At 37.8% G+C, this 17,741-nt stretch overlaps 1 pseudogene; it reads left to right on the top strand.

Moving 5' to 3' along the window:
- Positions 1 to 15,755: 15,755 nt before the first annotated feature.
- On the top strand, positions 15,756 to 17,741 carry LOC141543838 (RNA polymerase II elongation factor ELL2 pseudogene; annotated as a pseudogene).

Here is a 17,741-nt window from a genome sequence, read left to right as displayed (position 1 = left end):
GCATATCCTAGATGCAATATATGTGTGTAAAATCACATTGCTTGTTGAATGATACAAATTGGATTCCAAAAGGGATAAGTAACCTGGGTAGAAAAACAATAGTGTAAACAGTTTACACTCAATTCCCAGTGTTCCTTCTCTGGGTGTACCTGTTTCCGTCCATCACTGATCACTGGGAACTTAATTAGATCTTCTCTTTGTTGAAGATATCCACTTCAATCAGAATATATCTCCATGCAGTATGGTTGTTGAAGTGTATAGCGATCCACCTGTCAGATTGGCTAAGATGTCAGGAACAAATAATGATGAATGTTGGAGGGGATGTGGGAAAACTGGGACACTAATGCATTGTTGGTGGAGTTGTGAAAGAATCCAGCCATTCTGCAGAGCAATTTGGAACTATGCCCAAAAAGTTATCAAACTGTGCATACCCTTTGATCCAGCAGTGCTACTACTGGGCTCATATACCAAAGAAATAAGACAGATGAGAAAGGGACTTGTTTGAGCCAAAAAGTTTTTGGCAGCCCTTTTTGTAGTGTCTAGAAACTGGAAAATGAATGGATGCCCATCAATTGGAGAATGGTTGGGTAAATTATGGCATATGAATGTTATGAAATATTATTGCTCTGTAAGAAATGACCAGCAGGATGAATACAGAGAGGTTTGCAGAGACTTTTGAATTGATGCTGAGTGAAATGAGCAGAACTAGAAGATCACTATACACTTCAACAACAATACTGTATGAAGATATATTGTGATGGAAGTTGATATCTTCAACATAAAGGAGATCCAACTTACTTCCAGTTGATCAATGATGGACAGAAACAGCTACACCAAGAGAAGAAACACTGGAAATTTAATGTGAATGGTTAGCACTACTGTCTTTATACCCAGTTTACTTATACCTTTGAAATCCAATTCTTAACATGCAACAAGAAAAGTGGATTTACACACATATATTGTATCTAGGTTATACTGTAAAACATTTAATATGTATAGGATTGCCTGTCATCTAAGGGAGGGAATAGAGGGAGGGAGGGGAAAATTTGGAAAAATGAAAACAAGGGATAATGTTATAAAAAATTACTCAGGCATATGTACAATCACAAATTTTTTTAAATTATACAATTAATAAAATAAAATAAAATAAAATATTTCTGCTACACTAAAAAAAAGTGTATAGTGATCTCCTGGTTCTGCTCATTTCACTCAGCATCAGTTCAGTTTGTGATCAATAATGATCTCTAGTTCTCCATTGGTCCTAAATTCCTTCCTCCTCCACAACTCTGAGAGGTAAACTATCCTATGTTCCTCTAATCTATTTATGATCTCATTCTTTATGCCTAAATCATGGACCCATTTTGATCTTATCTTGGTATATGGTGTTAAGTGTGGATTCATATCTAGTTTCTGCCATACTAATTTCCAGTTTTCCCAACAGTTTTTTTCAAATAATGAATTTTTATCCCTAATGTTGGTATCTTTGGGTTTGTCAAAGACTAAATTGCTCTAGATGTACCCTTTTTGTCCTTTGTACTTAATCTGTTCCACAGTTTGAATGGTCTATTTCTTAGCCAATACCAAATGGTTTTGGTGACTGCTGCTATATAATATAGCTTTAGATCAGGTACACCTAGACCACCTTCATCTGACTTTTTTTTTTCATTAGTTCCCTTGCAATTCTCGACCTTTTATTCTTCCATATGAATTTTGTTGTTATTTTTTCTAGGTCATTAAAATAGTTTGTTGGGAGTCTGATTGCTATAGCACTAAATAAATAGATTTGTTTAGGGAGTATTGTCATCTTAATTACATTCCCTCAGCCTATCCAAGAGCACTGAATGTCTTTCCAATTATTTAAATCTGTCTTTATTTTTGTGGCAAGTGTTTCGTAATTTTGGTCATATACTTCCTGACTATTCTTTGGTAGATGGATTCCCAAATATTTTACATTCTCAACATTTGTTTTGAATGGAATTTCTCTTTGTATTTCTTGCTGTTGCATTTTGTTGGTGATATATAAAAATGCTGAGGATTTATGTGGATTTATTTTGTATCCTGCAACTTTGCTAAAACTCTGAATTATTTCTAATAGCTTTTTAGCAGAGTCTTTGGGGTTCTCTAAGTATATCATCATTTCATCTGCAAAGAGTGATAGTTTGATTTCCTCATTTCATACTCTAATTCCTTGAATCTCTTTCTCGGCTGTTATTGCCAAGGCAAGCGTTTCTAGTACTATATTGAATTGTAATGGTGATAGTGGGCAAACTTGTTTCACTCCTGATCTTACTGGGAAAGTTCCAGTTTGTCTCTATTGCATTTTATGCTTACTGACGGTCATAAATATTTGCTCCTGATTATTCTAAGGAATTGTCCATTTATTCCTATACTTTCAAGTGTTTTTAGTAGGAATGGATGTTGGATTTTATCAAATGCTTTTTCTGCATCTACTGGCATGATCATATGGTTTTTATTAATTTGATTATTAATATGGTCAATTATACTAATAGTTTTCCTAATATTAAACCAGCCCTGCATTTTTGGTATAAATCCTACTTGATCATAGTGTATTATCCTGGGGATCATTTTGTGAAGTCTTTTTGCTAATATCTTACTTAAAATTTTAGCATTAATATTCATTCAGGAAATTGGTCTGGAGTTTTATTTCTCAGTTTTCGATCTACCTGGTTTATGTATCAGTACCATGTCTGTGTCATAAAAGGAGTTTGGTAGGACTCCTTCATCCCCTATTTTTTCAAATAGTTTATATAGCATTGGAGGTAATTGTTCTTTAAATGTTTGGTAGAATTCACTTGTAAATCCATCTGGTCCTAGGGATTTTTTCCTGGGGAGTTGATTAATAGCTTGTTTTTTTTCTTTTTCTGAAATGGGATTATTTAAGCAATTTATCTCCTCCTCTGTTAATCTAGGAAGCCTATATTTTTGGAGGAAGTCATCCATTTCACTTAAGTTATCAAATTTATTGGCATAAAGTTGGGCAAAGTAACTCCTTATTATTTCTCTAATTTCTGCTTCATTGGTTGAAAGATTCCCCTTTTCATTTGTAAGACTAACAATTGATTTTCCTCTTTCCTTTTTCTGATCAGATTTACCAAAAGTTTATCTATTTTATTGGCTTTTTCATAAAACCAACTCTAGGTTTTATTTGTTAATGCAATAGATTTTTTTTACTTTCAATATTATTGACTTCTTTTAATTTTTGTATTTCAAGTTTGATTTTTGGTTGGGGGTTTTTAATTTGGTCTTTTTCTAGCTTTTTAAGTTGCAGGCCCAATTCGTTAATCTTCTCTTTCTCGATTTTGTTCAAAGAAGCCTCTAAAAATATAAAATTTCCCCTTATTACCACTTTAGCTACATCCCACAGATTTTGGTATGATGTCTCATCATTGTCATTATCTTGGGTGAAATTATTAATTTTTTCTATAATTTGCTGTTTCACCCAGTCCTTCTTTAAGATGAGATTTTTCAGTTTCCAATTATTTTTTGGTCTATTTACCCCTCACTTCTTACTGAATGTAGCTTTTATTGCATTGTGACCTGAGAAAAAGGTATTTATAATTTCTGCCTTCCTGCATTTAATTTTGAGATCTTTATGTCCTAATATATGGTCAATTTTTGTATAGGTTCCATGAACTGCTGAGAAGAAAGTATATTCCTTTCTATCGCCATTCAATTTTCTCCAAAGGTCTATCATACCTAGTTTTTCTAATGTTCTATTTCCTTTTTAAATTTCTTTCTTATTTGTTTTGTGGTTTGATCTGTCAAAATCTGAGAGTGTAAGGCTGAGATCTCCCACTATTATAGTTTTGCTGTCTATTTCTTCTTGCAACTCTGTTAACTTTTCCTTTAGGAAATTAGATGCTATACCACTTGGTGCATATATGTTTAGTATTGATATGGCTTCATTGTTTATGCTACCTTTTAGCAGGATATAGTTTCCTCCCTTATCTCTTTTAATTAGATCAGCTTCTGCTTTTGCTTGATCTGAGATAAGGATGGCTACCCCTGCTTTTTTGGGTTTACCTGAAGCATAATAGATTCTGCTCCAACCTTTTACCTTTATTCTGTATGTATCTCCCTGCTTTAAGTGTGTTTCCTATAAACAATATATTGTAGGGTTCTGACTTTTGATCCAGTCTGCTATCCATCTCCATTTGATGGGAATGTTCATCCCATTCACATTTACAGTTAAAATGACTAATTCTGTATTTCCTGCCATCATATTATCCCCAGATTATGCTTTTTCCCTTGACCCCCGAACCCCTTCCCCAAAATTTAATTTATAGACCCCACTTGTGACATGCAGCCCTCCCTTTTTAGTATCCCTCCCCCCTCCTTCCAAGTCTTTCCCCTTATTCCCCTTTTCCTTTTCCCTCTTCCTCTCCCCCCTTTTAATGAAGTGAGAGAGAATTCTCTGAAAAACAAATATGTCAATTATTTACTCTTTGAGTCTATTCTGATGAGAGTAAGATTTACAGAATGTTTCTCCCCCTCTCTAAATTACCTCAGATATGGTATATTTTCTATGCCTCTTCCTGGGATTTAGTTTCCCTCTTTTTATCACTCCTTCCCCTTTTTCTGATACTACCCCCTTCCCTTTACTACTCTCCCTTTTTTATATCAGTAAAATATCAAATTATCCATGCGGACTTTCTATATATCCATAACAGAGATACAGTTCTCTTCAGTCCTGTGGATGTAGATCAAATTTTTTGTTTAAGTCTGGTTTTTTTCTTAGAAACAAATGGAATTCCTCTGTTTCCTTAAATGACCATGTTCTTCCATGGTAGAAAATGTTAAACTTAGCTGGGTAGTTTATTCTTGGTTGCAATCCTTGATCTTTTGCCTTTCGGAATATCAGGTTCCAGGCCCTTCAGTCCTTTAATGTGGAGACAGCCAGATCTTGAGTGACCCTTATTGTGGCCCCTTGATATTTGAATTGCTTTTTTCTAGCTGCTTGCAATATTTTTTCCTTAGTCTGGTAGTTCTGCAGCTTAGCCACAATATTCCGTGGTGTTCTTTTTTTAGGGTCTTTTTCAGAAGGTGTTTGATGAATTCTTTCAACGCCTATTTTCCCTTCTGTTTCTATTATCTCTGGACAGTTCTCTTTAATGATTTCCTGTAAAATAGAATCTAGGCTCTTTTTTTCATCATAATTTTCAGGAAGTCCAATGATCCTCAGATTATCTCTCCTAGATCTATTGTCCAAGTCTATAGATTTTCCCAGTAAGTATTTGACATTATTCTCCAGTTTTTCATTTTTTTTTGTTTTGTTTGACTGATTCTTGGGTTCTCAATGAATCATTCATTTCTATTTGTTCCATCCTGATTTTTAAGGAGTTATTTTCTTCATTCACATTTTTTAGTTCTTTTTGTATATGCCCAATTGAGTTTTTTTTAATTTTTTTTAAATTTTTTATTATATATATATATTTTTTTATAATATTATCCCTTGTATTCATTTTTTCAAATTATCCCTCCCTCCCTCTATTCCCTCCCCCCCGATGACAGGCAATCCCATTCATTTTACATGTGTTACAATATAGTCTAGATACCATACATGTGTGTGAATATCATTTTCTTGTTGCACAATAAACATTAGATTCCAAAGGTACATGCAACCTGGGCAGACAGATATTAGTGCTAACAATTTACATTCACTTCCCAGTGTTTCTTCTCTGGGTGTAGCTACCTCTGTCCATCATTGATCAACTGGAAGTGAGTTGGTTTTTCTTTATGTTGAAGATTTCCACTTCCATCAGAATACATCCTCATACAGCATTTTTGCTGAAGTGTACAGCGATCTTCTGGTTCTGCTCATTTCACTCAGCATCAGTTGATTTAAGTCTCTCCAGGCCTCTCTGTATTCCTCCTGCTGTTCATTTCTTACAGAGCAATAATATTCCATAACCTTCATATACCATAATTTACCCAACCATTCTCCAACTGATGGACATCCATTCATCTTCCAGTTTCTAGCTACAACAAAAAGAGCTGCCACAAACATTTTGGCACATATATGTCTCTTTCCGCTCTTTAGTATTTCTTTGGGATATGAGCCCAGTAGTAGCGCTGCTGGGTCAAAGGGTATGCACAATTTGATAACTTTTTGGGCATAATTCCAGATTGCTCTCCAGAATGGCTGGATTCTTTCGCAACTCCACCAGCAATGTATTAGTGTCCCAGTTTCCCCACATCCCCTCCAACATTCATCATTATTTTTTCCTGTCATCTTAGCCAATCTGACAGGTGTGTAGTGGTATCTCAGAGTTGTCTTAATTTGCATTTCTCTGATCAATAGTGATTTGGAACACTCTTTCATGTGAGTGGATATAGTTTCAATTTCTTCCTCTGAGAATTGTCTGTTCATATCCTTTGACCATTTATCAATTGGAGAATGGTTCGGTTTCTTATAAATTAGGGTCAGTTCTCTATATATTTTGGAAATGAGACCTTTGTCAGAACCTTTGTTTTTAAAAATATTTTCCCAATTTGTTACTTCCCTTCTAATCTTGTTTGCATTAGTATTATTTGTACAGAAACTTTTTAGTTTGATGTAATCAAAATCTTCTATTTTGTGATCAATAATGATCTCTAGTTCTCCTCTGGTCATAAATTCCTTCCCCAATTGAGTTTTTAAATGAATTATTTTGCTCTATTGAATTTTTTTTTCCATTTCCCTAATTTTTTTTTAGAAAATTATTTTCTTATTCGAATTTAGAAATCCTACTTTCTTGAGACTTTTTTTTATCTTTTCCAATTCAGAAATCCTACTTTCTTGAGAATTTTTTCATCTTTTCCAATTCAGAAATCCTACTTTCCTGTGATTTTTTAACCTTTTGTAATTCACAAATTTTGTTTCTCTGCATCTCCTATGAATTCTTTATTTTTTCTAACTCAAATTTCACAATGTTGTTATTCTCTATCATAGCTTCTCTTTCCTTTCCCCATTTTTCTTCAAACTCTCTTAACTTTTTAATAGTCTCTTCTAGGAGAGAGTTATGTGATGGAGGGCAGGTATCGTTCTCCTTTAGGCTGTCATCTGCTGACTCTCTGCTATTAACTTCCTCTGGGTTGGATACCTGCTCTTTCTCTGTGTAGAAGGAATCAAGGGTTCTCTTTAGCTTTTTACTCATGGTTTAAAAATCTTTTGGGGTCTGCCCTTGGGGTAAGAAGTTTATTTATTTATTTCTTTACCAGTTTCCTCCCAGACTGGATGGATGGAGCGGCCACTAAGCCTGATCTAAGAGATAGCTCTGGGAGAGAGTTCTGCTCCCCCTCCCTGGAAGTGCCTCAGAGGTGATTAGTACAATTGTGCTGTGAGGGTTGCCCAGTGAAGGACCCCGCTGTGTGTCCTAGAGACTTCCCTGAGGTTTAAGACTGAACAGTAAAGGTGATACAAAGCCCAGCCAATGGATCCCAGGGGGCATGAATATCAGCAGCTGACATGAAAAGCCCCTGTGATCAAACTGGAACTGTCTGCCCAGAAACAACAGTCCCTATTTCAAAAATTCCTCTTCTCTGGGACTTTCTTGGCTGAGTTCCACAGCCTCCAGCCAAGCCCGGCACTATGTGAATTAAATGTTGCCTCAGGCTGTGTCCACAATGTTCAAGCTCTTACTTACCCCAAGGTGGAGCTGGAAAGCAGAAAGCGGCTACACAGCCTTGCCGAGATCTGTTAAATTTTCATAATGATAATGTCTACCAACCCAGGTTGTTAAAAAGACTAAATGAGATAAAATACAAAACAATTTGCATGTCTTAAGCACCATCTAAGTGCTAGTTATTGTTAGTATTATTATTATTGGGGGAGTAATTTTTAGGATTAGCTATTGCATAAGCCATCTTGTTACAGGACTGTTGGTGGCAGAAGGTAGCCAGAAGGGAACAACCCAAAGTTGACTGTCCATGAGCCCCATGGGGAAAACATGTATTCATTCAGCAAGTATTCAGTACCCATTGGGCCAGGCACAGATCTTGGTGCTTATTGTTGTCATTGTTGTTTAGCCTACTTTCTCAAAGGAGACCATGCCCTCGGGGAGGTGGTGCTATGACATACAAGTTCATTGGATTACAATGCAAGGAAACTATGCAATGCCACCAGAGACATGTGGGTCTAGTGGCTTTAAACCCACACTCTGGCTTGGCACTTAGGGTGAGGGCAATAGAGAGATTAGCATAATGGCTCCTTCCCTCAAGGAACTTGCATCTAGTAGGAGAAATAAGCCTGAATAGGACAACTTGTTGGGAATAGGGTGAAGAGAATTCCTATTCTGGTAACAGTATGACTCAATGTCCTATAAGAACCCTTGTACTGAGATCTGGGGATTTTGTAAACTTCAGATCATCTCATACATGCCATTTTTGACAAGTGGATACCACTCATCAATTCAATGTGTATATACTAAGGACATACTTGTGTGCTAAGATTTGGCAACCCAAATTGAACATTTATCAAAAGTCTTCTAGCATCACAAAACATCACAAAGTTCTTTAAACCCGGAGGGAATTGGAACAGCAAACAGCAGTGAAGCAAACTGCCTCTTTATTGGCACTTCATTGTGGAGCTAGCACATTTCCTTTTCTGTTCAGTTAGGGCCTAGTCCAATTTATGTCTTGTGAGAAAACTTTACTCAGTCAAGGGAATTGGGGGGGGGGGAATCTCATTGCATTATCTGAATCTAGACCTGCGTGATCAGGAAACTAGATTATTAAGCCTAGACCTTAACTGAAAAGGTCAGTTATGTTGACCAGAGAACTAGACCTCTGCTTAGACTAGAAGTTGTGAATAAACTTAAGCTTATTTATTTAAAATTTCAAATGAATTGCTTGAAGATTATAAATTATTGAAACTTTGCCATTTGAAAGTTTCATTTTAGCAAACTTTGATTTTCTTTCCTTTTTTTTTTTTTTAAATTTTGCTTCGCCTGCATATTTGAAGTTGCTTTTTCTGATCCCTTTCCCCTTACCCTCAAGAGTTTTGTTTGTCTGTGGGAAATCACTTTTAGATATTGGGGGTACAGTGCCTATACTTAAAGGTTGCGCGCATTTTCAAAGAAATAATAATGTAGCAGGTTGAAATTCTTTTGGATAAATATAAGCCTATTTTTTTGACATTTATTAGAGAACTCTTTGCCTTAATTGCTAGAAAGTTTCAAAATTGATAGAGAAGGAAACAGATGGGTGGCAACAAGCACCTAGCGAAAGACAGAAAAAGATAAAAACCTCAAAACAAAGGAGAAGATCTAAGAAATGATCTAAGAAACCTCTGATACTGAAAGAGCATGGCTGATAAGGAGACTGTTAAACAACTTTAAAACCAGCAGGGATCATTAGATTCCTTGAGATGAAAAATTGTTGATGAGAATTCCAAGCTTTCAGGAATTATTGGATTCCTGGCACATGAACTAATAGACAGTGGATTTCTGTTGAACTGTTTCTTGGACTTATGGACATGTATAAATTCTCAATTTATGATTATTTGATCATGTAATTTGTTAATCACTTCTAGCATGTGTTATGATACTATGTGTTTATGTAATTTATATAATTATGTGTAATGTCTCCCATATTGATGAATTTCTGTATACCTACATTTGTTAGTATCATTTCTTCAACTTTAATAAATTTTTGACAGTACATATGAATGGGTAATTATTTTACAACAATATTTCTTGTATTAATTTTCCAAATTTCCCCTCCCTCCCTCTACTCCCTCCCCTAGATGACAGGCAATCCCACACATGTTAAATGTGTTACAGCATATCCTAGATATAATATATGTGTGTAAAACCAAAGTTCTTCTTGCACAGTAAGAATTACATTCTGAAGGTACAAGTAACCTGGATGGAAAGACAATAGTACAAATAGTTTACACTCAACTCCCAGTGTTCCTTCTCTCGGTGTAGATATTTCTGTCCATCATTGCTCAACTGGAACTGAATTAGATCTTCTCTTTGTTGAAGATATCCACTTCAATCAGAATATAACTCCATGCTGTATTGTTGTTGTAGTGTATAGTGATCTCCTGGTTCTGCGCATTTAACTCAGCATCAGTTGTAAGTCTTTCCAAGCCTCTCTATATTCACCCTGCTGGTCACTTCTTACAGAGCAATAATGTTCCATAAAATTCATACACCATAATTTACCTAACTATTCTCCAATTTATAGACATCCATTCATTTTCCAGTTTCTACCCATTGCAAATAGGGCTACCACAAACATATTGGCACATATGGTCCCTTTCCATTCTTTAGTATTTCTTTGGGATATAAGCCCAGTAGTAGGACTGCTGAATCAAAGGGTATATACACACTTTCATAACTTTTTGGGCATAGTTCCAAATTGCTTTCCAGAATGGCTAGATTCTTTCACAACTCCACCAACAAGGCCTCAGTGTCCCAGTTTTCCCGCATTCCCTCCAACATTCATTATGATCTTTTCCTGTCATTTTAGCCAAAATGACAGAAGTGTAGTGGTATCTCAGAGTAGTCTTAATTGGTATTTCTTTGATCAAGAGTGATTTGGAACACTCTTTCATATGAATGGAAATCGTTTCACTTTCATCATCTGAAATTTTCTGTTCCTATCCTTTGACCATTTATCAATTGGAGAATGGTTTGATTTCTTATAAATTAGAGTCCGTTCTCTATATATTTTGGAAATGAGACCTTTATCAAAATCTTCATCTGTAAACATATTTTCCCAATTTGTTACTTCCCTTCTAATCTTGTTTGCATTAGTTTTTTTGTTTTGTTTTTTTTGTTTTTGTTTGTTTTTTTTTTTTGTACAAAAGTTTTTTAATATCATGTAATCAAAATCTTCTATTTTGTGATCAATAATGATCTCTAGTTCTCCATTGGTCCTAAATTCCTTCCTTTTCCACAAGTCTGAGAGGTAAACTATCCTATATTCCTCTAATCTATTTATGATCTCATTCTTTATGCATAAATCATGGACTCATTTTGATCTTACCTTGGTATATGGTGTTAAGTGTGAGTCCATATCTAATTTCTGCCATACTAATTTCCATTTTTCCCAACAGCTTTTTTCAAATAATGAATTCTTATCCCAAAAGTTGGTATCTTTGGGTTTGTCAAACTCTAGATTGCTATAGTTGTACACTATTTTGTCCTGTGAACCTAAGGTGTTCCAATGATCCACTAATCTATTTCTTAGCCAATAGCAAATTATTCCCTTAATCTGTTTCACGACTTTTATTGCCGAGGCTAGCATTTCTAATACATTATTGAATAGTAATGGTGATAGTGGGCAACCTTGTTTCACTTCTGATCTTACTGGGAAAGGTTCCAGGTTATCCCCATTACATATGATGCTTACTGATAGTTTTAAATATATGCTCCTGACTATTTTAAAGAATAGTCCATTTATTCCTATACCCTCAAGTGTTTTTAATAGGAATGGATGTTGTCTTTTGGGGATAAAGAAATATTTGATCCTGATTATTCTAAGGAATAGTCCATTTATTCCTATACTCTCAAGTGTTTTTTAGTAGGAATGGATGTTGTATTTTATCAAATGTTTTTTCTGCATCTCCTGACAAAGTCATATGGTTTTTATTAATTTGATTATTAATATGGTTAATTATACTAATAGTTATCCTAATATTAAACCAGCCCTGTATTGCTCGTGTGAATCCTACTTGATCATAGGGTATTATCCTGCGGATGATTTTCTGAAGTCTTTTTGCTAATATCTTATTTAAGATTTTAGCATCAATATTCATTAAGGAGATTGGTCTATTGTTTTCTTTCTGTTTTCAACCTTCCTTCATCCCCTCTTTTCCCAAATAGTTTATATAACATTGGGCTAATTGTTCTTTAAATGTTTGGTAGAAGTCACATGACAAAAACTGCTGAGAAAACTGGAAATTAGTATGGCAGAAACTAGGCATGGACCCACATTGAACACCCCATACTAAGATAAGAACAAAATGGGTCCGAGATTTAGGCATAAAGAACGAAACCATAAATAAAATGGAGGAACATGGGATGGTTTCCCTCTCGGACTTGTGGAGGAGGAAGGAGCTGTTGTCCAAGGGAGAACTAGAGACCAGTATTGATCACAAAATAGAAAATTTTGATGACGCCAAATTAAAAAGTTGCTGCACAAGCAAAACTAATGCCAACAAGATTAGAAGGGAAGTAACAAATTGGGTAAACATTTTTACAGTTAAAGGTTCTGATAAAGGGCTCATCTCCAAATTATACAGAGAATTGACTTGACTTTATAGGAAATCAAGCCATTCTCCAATTGATAAATGGTCAAAGGATATGAACAGACAATTTTCAGATGATGAAATTAAAACTATTTCCACTCATATGAAAGAGTGTTCCAAACCACGATTGGTCAGAGAAATGCAAATTAAGACAACTCTGAGATATCATTGGACACCTGTCAGATTGGCTAAGATGACAGGAACTAATAACGATGAACGTTGGAGGGGCTGTGGGAAAACTGGGACACTGATGCATTGTCGGTGGAGTTGTGAAAGAATCCAACCATTCTGGAGAGCAATGTGGAATTATGCCCAAAAAGTTATCACAATGTGCATACCCTTTGACCCAGCACTGCTACTACTGGGCTTATATCCCAAGGATATACTAAAGAAGGGAAAGGTGTGCCAAAATGTTTCTGGCAGCCCTTGTCATAGTGGCTAAACCTGGAAAATGAATGGATGTCCATCAATTGGAGAATGGTTGGGTAAATTATGGTATATGAATGTTATGGAATATTATTGTTCTGTAAGAAATGACCAACTGGAGGAATACGGAGAGGCTTGGAGAGACTTATATCAACTGATGCTGAGTGAAACGAGTAAAACGAGGGGATCATTATAAACTTCAACAATGATACTGAATGAGGATGTATTCTGATGGAAGTGGATATCTTCAACATAGAGAAGAGCTGATCCAATTCCAATTGGTCAATGATGGACAGAATCAGCTACACCCAGAGAAGGGACACTGGGAAATGAGTGTAAACTAGGAGCATTGGTTTTTGGTTTGGTTTGGTCTGGTTTGGTTTGGTTTCTCTTCCCAGATTATTTATACCTTGAGAATACAATCCTTCCTTTGCAACAACAACAGAATGGGGTTCTGCACATATATATTGTACCTAGGATATACTATAAGATATTTAAGATGTATGGGAATGCCTGCCATCTAGGGGAGAGGGTGGAGGGAAGGAGGGGGAAACCCGGAAGAAAAGGTAGGACAGGGGATAAGGTTGTAAAAAAAAAATTACCTATGCATATGTACTGTCAAAAATGTTATACTTATACAAACTTAAGAAACAAAAAAGAAGATGAAGATCTTCTTGATCTTGAAAAAAAAAAAAATAAACCCATATTCTGGCTGGGCACTTAGGGTAAGGGGAATAGAGAGATTAGCATAATGGCTCCTTCCCTCGAGGAACTTGCATCTAATAGGAGAAATAAGCCTGAATAGGACAACTTGTTGGGAATAGGGTGAAGAGAATTCCTATTCTGGTAACAGTATGACTTAATGCCCTATAAGAACCCTTGTACTGAGATCTGGGGATTTTGTAAAGTTCAGATCATCTCATACATGCCATTTTTGACAAGTGGATGCCACTCATCAATTCAACGTGTATATACTAAGGACATACTTGTGTGCTAAGATTTGGCAACCCAAATTGAACATTTATCAAAAGTCTTCTAGCATCACATAGCATCACAAAGTTCTTTAAGCCCGGAGGGAATTGGAACAGCAAACAGCAGTGAAGCAAACTGCCTCTTTATTGGCACTTCATTGTGGAGCTAGCACATTTCCTTTTCTGTTCAGTTAGCCTAGTCCAAGATATGTCTTGTGAGAAAACTTTACTCAGTCAAGGGAATTGGGGGAAATCTCATTGCATTGTCTGAATCTAGACCTGCATGATCAGGAAACTAGATTATTAAGCCTAGACCTTAACTGAAAAGGTCGGTTATGTTGACCAGGGAACCTGGCCCATCACAGATTTATGCAAGGACTTTTCTCACATGGGTTCATCTTCATCAACCGGTATGTTTTATATGAAAACTGGTCCCAATCTGGTCAGTCAGTTATCATTTCCATGTTTTTTGACTGTTCACAAACACTTGGAAGGGAGGAAGAGGACATCTCTTTTTCTGATTTTAGGGAATTGTATTTGTTTAACATCCCCCCCACAAATTGGAACATCCTTAATCTTTACTCCAATTAGAAATCTGATTGCCTAATTTTGTATCCTGGTTAAGTGTTTAGTTTTTTTTTATTTTTTTTTTATTAATTCATCTTATTTGATTAATTGTTTTTAATCTGTCTCACTCTGTATTCAGGATCTATGGGCTGACTGATCAATGGGGGATCCACTGACCTATTTATCATGCCTCATTTTATTTGGCTAATAAATCATACAGCTCAGCTTGACCCCTCAGCTATTTAATTAGCTTTCATAGACAGTTAAACATTTTCAGGTGTGGCCCACAATTACGACTGTCTGTTCCCTTCCTTTGAAGCACAGAAGAAAATATTGGCCAAAAATCATTTTATAATAGCAAAGAATTAGAAATTGAGGGGATGCCCTTTAGTTGGGGAATGGCTGAACAAGATGTAGTATAGGGTTGTGACAGAATACTATAGTGCTAGAAGAAATGACAAACACATTAGTTTGCAGATAACTTGGAAAGACTTCTATGACCTCATACAAAGTGAAGTGACTAAATTCAAGAGATCATTGTACACAGTAACAGCAATATCATGAAAAAAGATCAGCTGGAAAAGATTTAGCTATTCTTGAAGAAAATTGTTTTTGTACATTTTGTAACATTCCTTTAAAAAAATGGAGTCGTAATTCTCTTCCTCTTTCTAAACCCTCCCCCACCTGTTGTGTTATAGATTATATATGTAAGGTCATGGAATACCTATTAACCGTGTTGCCTCCCCCCAAAAGAAAAGGCAAGTATAATAATAAAGTAAAACTAAACATACTTTAATCTTCACTCAGAGGTGGATAACATTTTCCTGAGGGGATCTTCATAGTCCTCTTTGATCATTGGATTGATTAGGGATCAATGATAAAAATGATTTTAAAAAAAGATTATCTATTTCTTTCATTGTTGACCATTCTGGCAATAATGCTTACTATGGATAATTTCTTCAGGTTCTACTCATTTCATTTTTCCTTCCTTCATATCAGAGTGATTCATACAATGAGCGCTATCTCCTCCCTCTATTTCCCGTTAGGTTCCTTCCTGGGGGCTAAGTCAGTACTTAACAGTTCTCTAGCTCAGAGTTGACACCTTTAGTTGCCACCTCTAAAGGAGTTGACACCTTCGCAAGAGCTTGCTGATTGGTCTGTAAGCCCATTCTCCGGGAGTATTTAAGGAGCCAGGATTCCGGAAGAAGGGAATTGCAGATTCTGCAGTGGAGCTGACTGGGGACGCTTGGACAAGAGAAGATTCGCAAGAACGGAAGGAAAAGCAGAGAAAAATCCTCCTCCCAGAGAAGGCTTATAATTGAGAGCAGACAGGACACTCCAATTTAGCGCCCAACGCGGGGAGCTGTGCTGGAGGGCAGCAGCAGCAGCAGAGGCAGCAGCAGCAGCAGCAGCAGCGGCCTCAGAAGCAGCAGCAGCAGCAGCAGCAGCAGCAGCAGCGGCCTCAGAAGCAGCGGCAGCAGCAGCACTAGCAGAAGCGGCAGCGGCAGCAGCAGCCTCCTGAGGAGCTTAACATGGCGACGGGGGGGCCGGCGGCGGGGGGTCTGCGCGAGCAGCGGCGCTACGGCTTATCTGGCGGGAGCCTGGGCCAGGACAATCTCACCGTGGTGCACGTGAAGCTCACGGACACGGCGATCCGGGCGCTGGAGACCTACCAGAGCCACAAGCATGGAACTCCTTCCAGACCTTCCATTCAGTTCCAGGGATTCGAGGGGCTGCTCAGAATTCCCAAAAAGGATCGTCCAAAGGAAGTGCAGAACTTTAGCTTCTCCCTGTCCACCCCTGGCAAAGATCACCCTCAGGAAAGCTTTGAGTGCGTCCGCCAAACTGTCTCCACTTCTGGGGCCTCACAGCTCCACTGCCTGGGAGTTATTCAAGATCAAGTTACAGTCAGGGCAACAAAGGACTCCTCTCAAGTGCCAAGAGACGGCAGGAGGCAGGCAGAAGAGGAATCCCGGAACCCAGGGACAAACGTTAGCAAAGCCGGCGGACCCATTGCAGGAAGAAGAGAAGAAATTGGGAAAGCGCCTCCAGCTGGGCCACAGGCAGCCCCCGAGAGAAAAAGGGCAGCTCCTATTGAGCCTGCACCTACCCTCCAGAAGACCCAGCTGAAGGACAGTGTTTCTGGGCGGCCCTACAGGGCCAGGGTGATTCACCTCCTGGCCCTGAAGACTTACAAGAAACCAGAACTCTTGGCTCGATTACAGAGAGATGGCGTTTCTCCAAAAGACAAGGACTCCCTCGGAGCCATCCTTCAACGGGTGGCCAAGCTGAATCCCAAGGACCTCTCTTATTCCTTAAAGGATTCTGTATTTCAAGAGCTCCAAAAAGATTGGCCGGGATACAATGAGACAGAGAGAGAGTCCCTGGAGTTAGTGCTATCGAGAAAATTGAATCCATCTCCCCAGAATGACTCGAGCACCAGCGCTTCAGAAGCTCCTCAACGTTCTAGGAAAGAGGCCTGCGCCTTCTGCTTCTCAGAAACGCCTCTTGGATTCAGATTTCATAGATCCTTTAAGGAATAAAAAACCTCGGATATCTCACCTGACAAATAGAGCTCCTCCAACATGCAACGGTCATTTGAATTCTACCCTTCAAAAAAAATGCTGGGGCTCCACCCCCACCCCCCATCACCTCCTCCCCTCTCCTCCTCCTCCTCCTCCTCCTCCTCCTCCTCCTCCTCCTCCTCCTCCTCCTCCAACTGCTGCCAGCCCAACTCCACCACCTCTTCCTTCAACCCACCTTCCAGTTTCAAATCCTCCTCAGACTGCAAAGTCTAGCTCCAAGTCCCCCTAGCACTCCAGAAGGCAGGGGGACTCAAGATCTACCTATGGACAGTCTGTAGTCCAAATGGTAGCATCTTTGAGCGCCAGCAGGACAAAGATACCTCTAGGACTTCTTTGGAAATCCCACCCCCTGATTCAATCCTGTCGAAGGGTGCAAAGCCCATGGAAGACAAGCATTCAATGGCACATAAAAAATCTAAAGAAAAATCTAAAAAACATAAGGAAAAGGACCCAATTCAAAAACAGCCCATTGAGGAAAAGGGGAAAGACCTTAAGACGAAAGAGGAAATTGCCAAGCTAAATAGCTCTAGTCTGGATTCAAATGATGGAGTTAAAGAGGTTGGCCCTACCTCCACTGACCCTTCATCAACTATTGAACTGCCAGATTACTTAATGAAATATATTGCTATTGGCTCACATGAGCAACGCCAGAATTATACAGATGACTTCAATACAGAGTATGATGAGTATAGAACTTTGCATGCCAGAATGGAGACGGTGGCCACAAGGTTTAGGAAACTTGATGCAAAACGTCAGCGTCTTTCTCCAGGCTCCAAAGAGTATCAGACTCTTCATGAAGAGGTCTTAAAAGAATATCAGAAGCTCAACCAGGCTAGTCCCAATTACCACGAAGAAAAATCCAGATGTGATTATCTTCATAACAAGTTGGCTCACATCAAAAGACTAATAGGTGAATTCGACCAACAGCACTAG

The sequence above is a fragment of the Sminthopsis crassicaudata genome, chromosome 5 (assembly GCF_048593235.1).
Source record: "Sminthopsis crassicaudata isolate SCR6 chromosome 5, ASM4859323v1, whole genome shotgun sequence".
Taxonomy (NCBI): Eukaryota; Metazoa; Chordata; class Mammalia; order Dasyuromorphia; family Dasyuridae; genus Sminthopsis; species Sminthopsis crassicaudata.
This window is presented reverse-complemented; position numbering and strand designations above follow the sequence as displayed.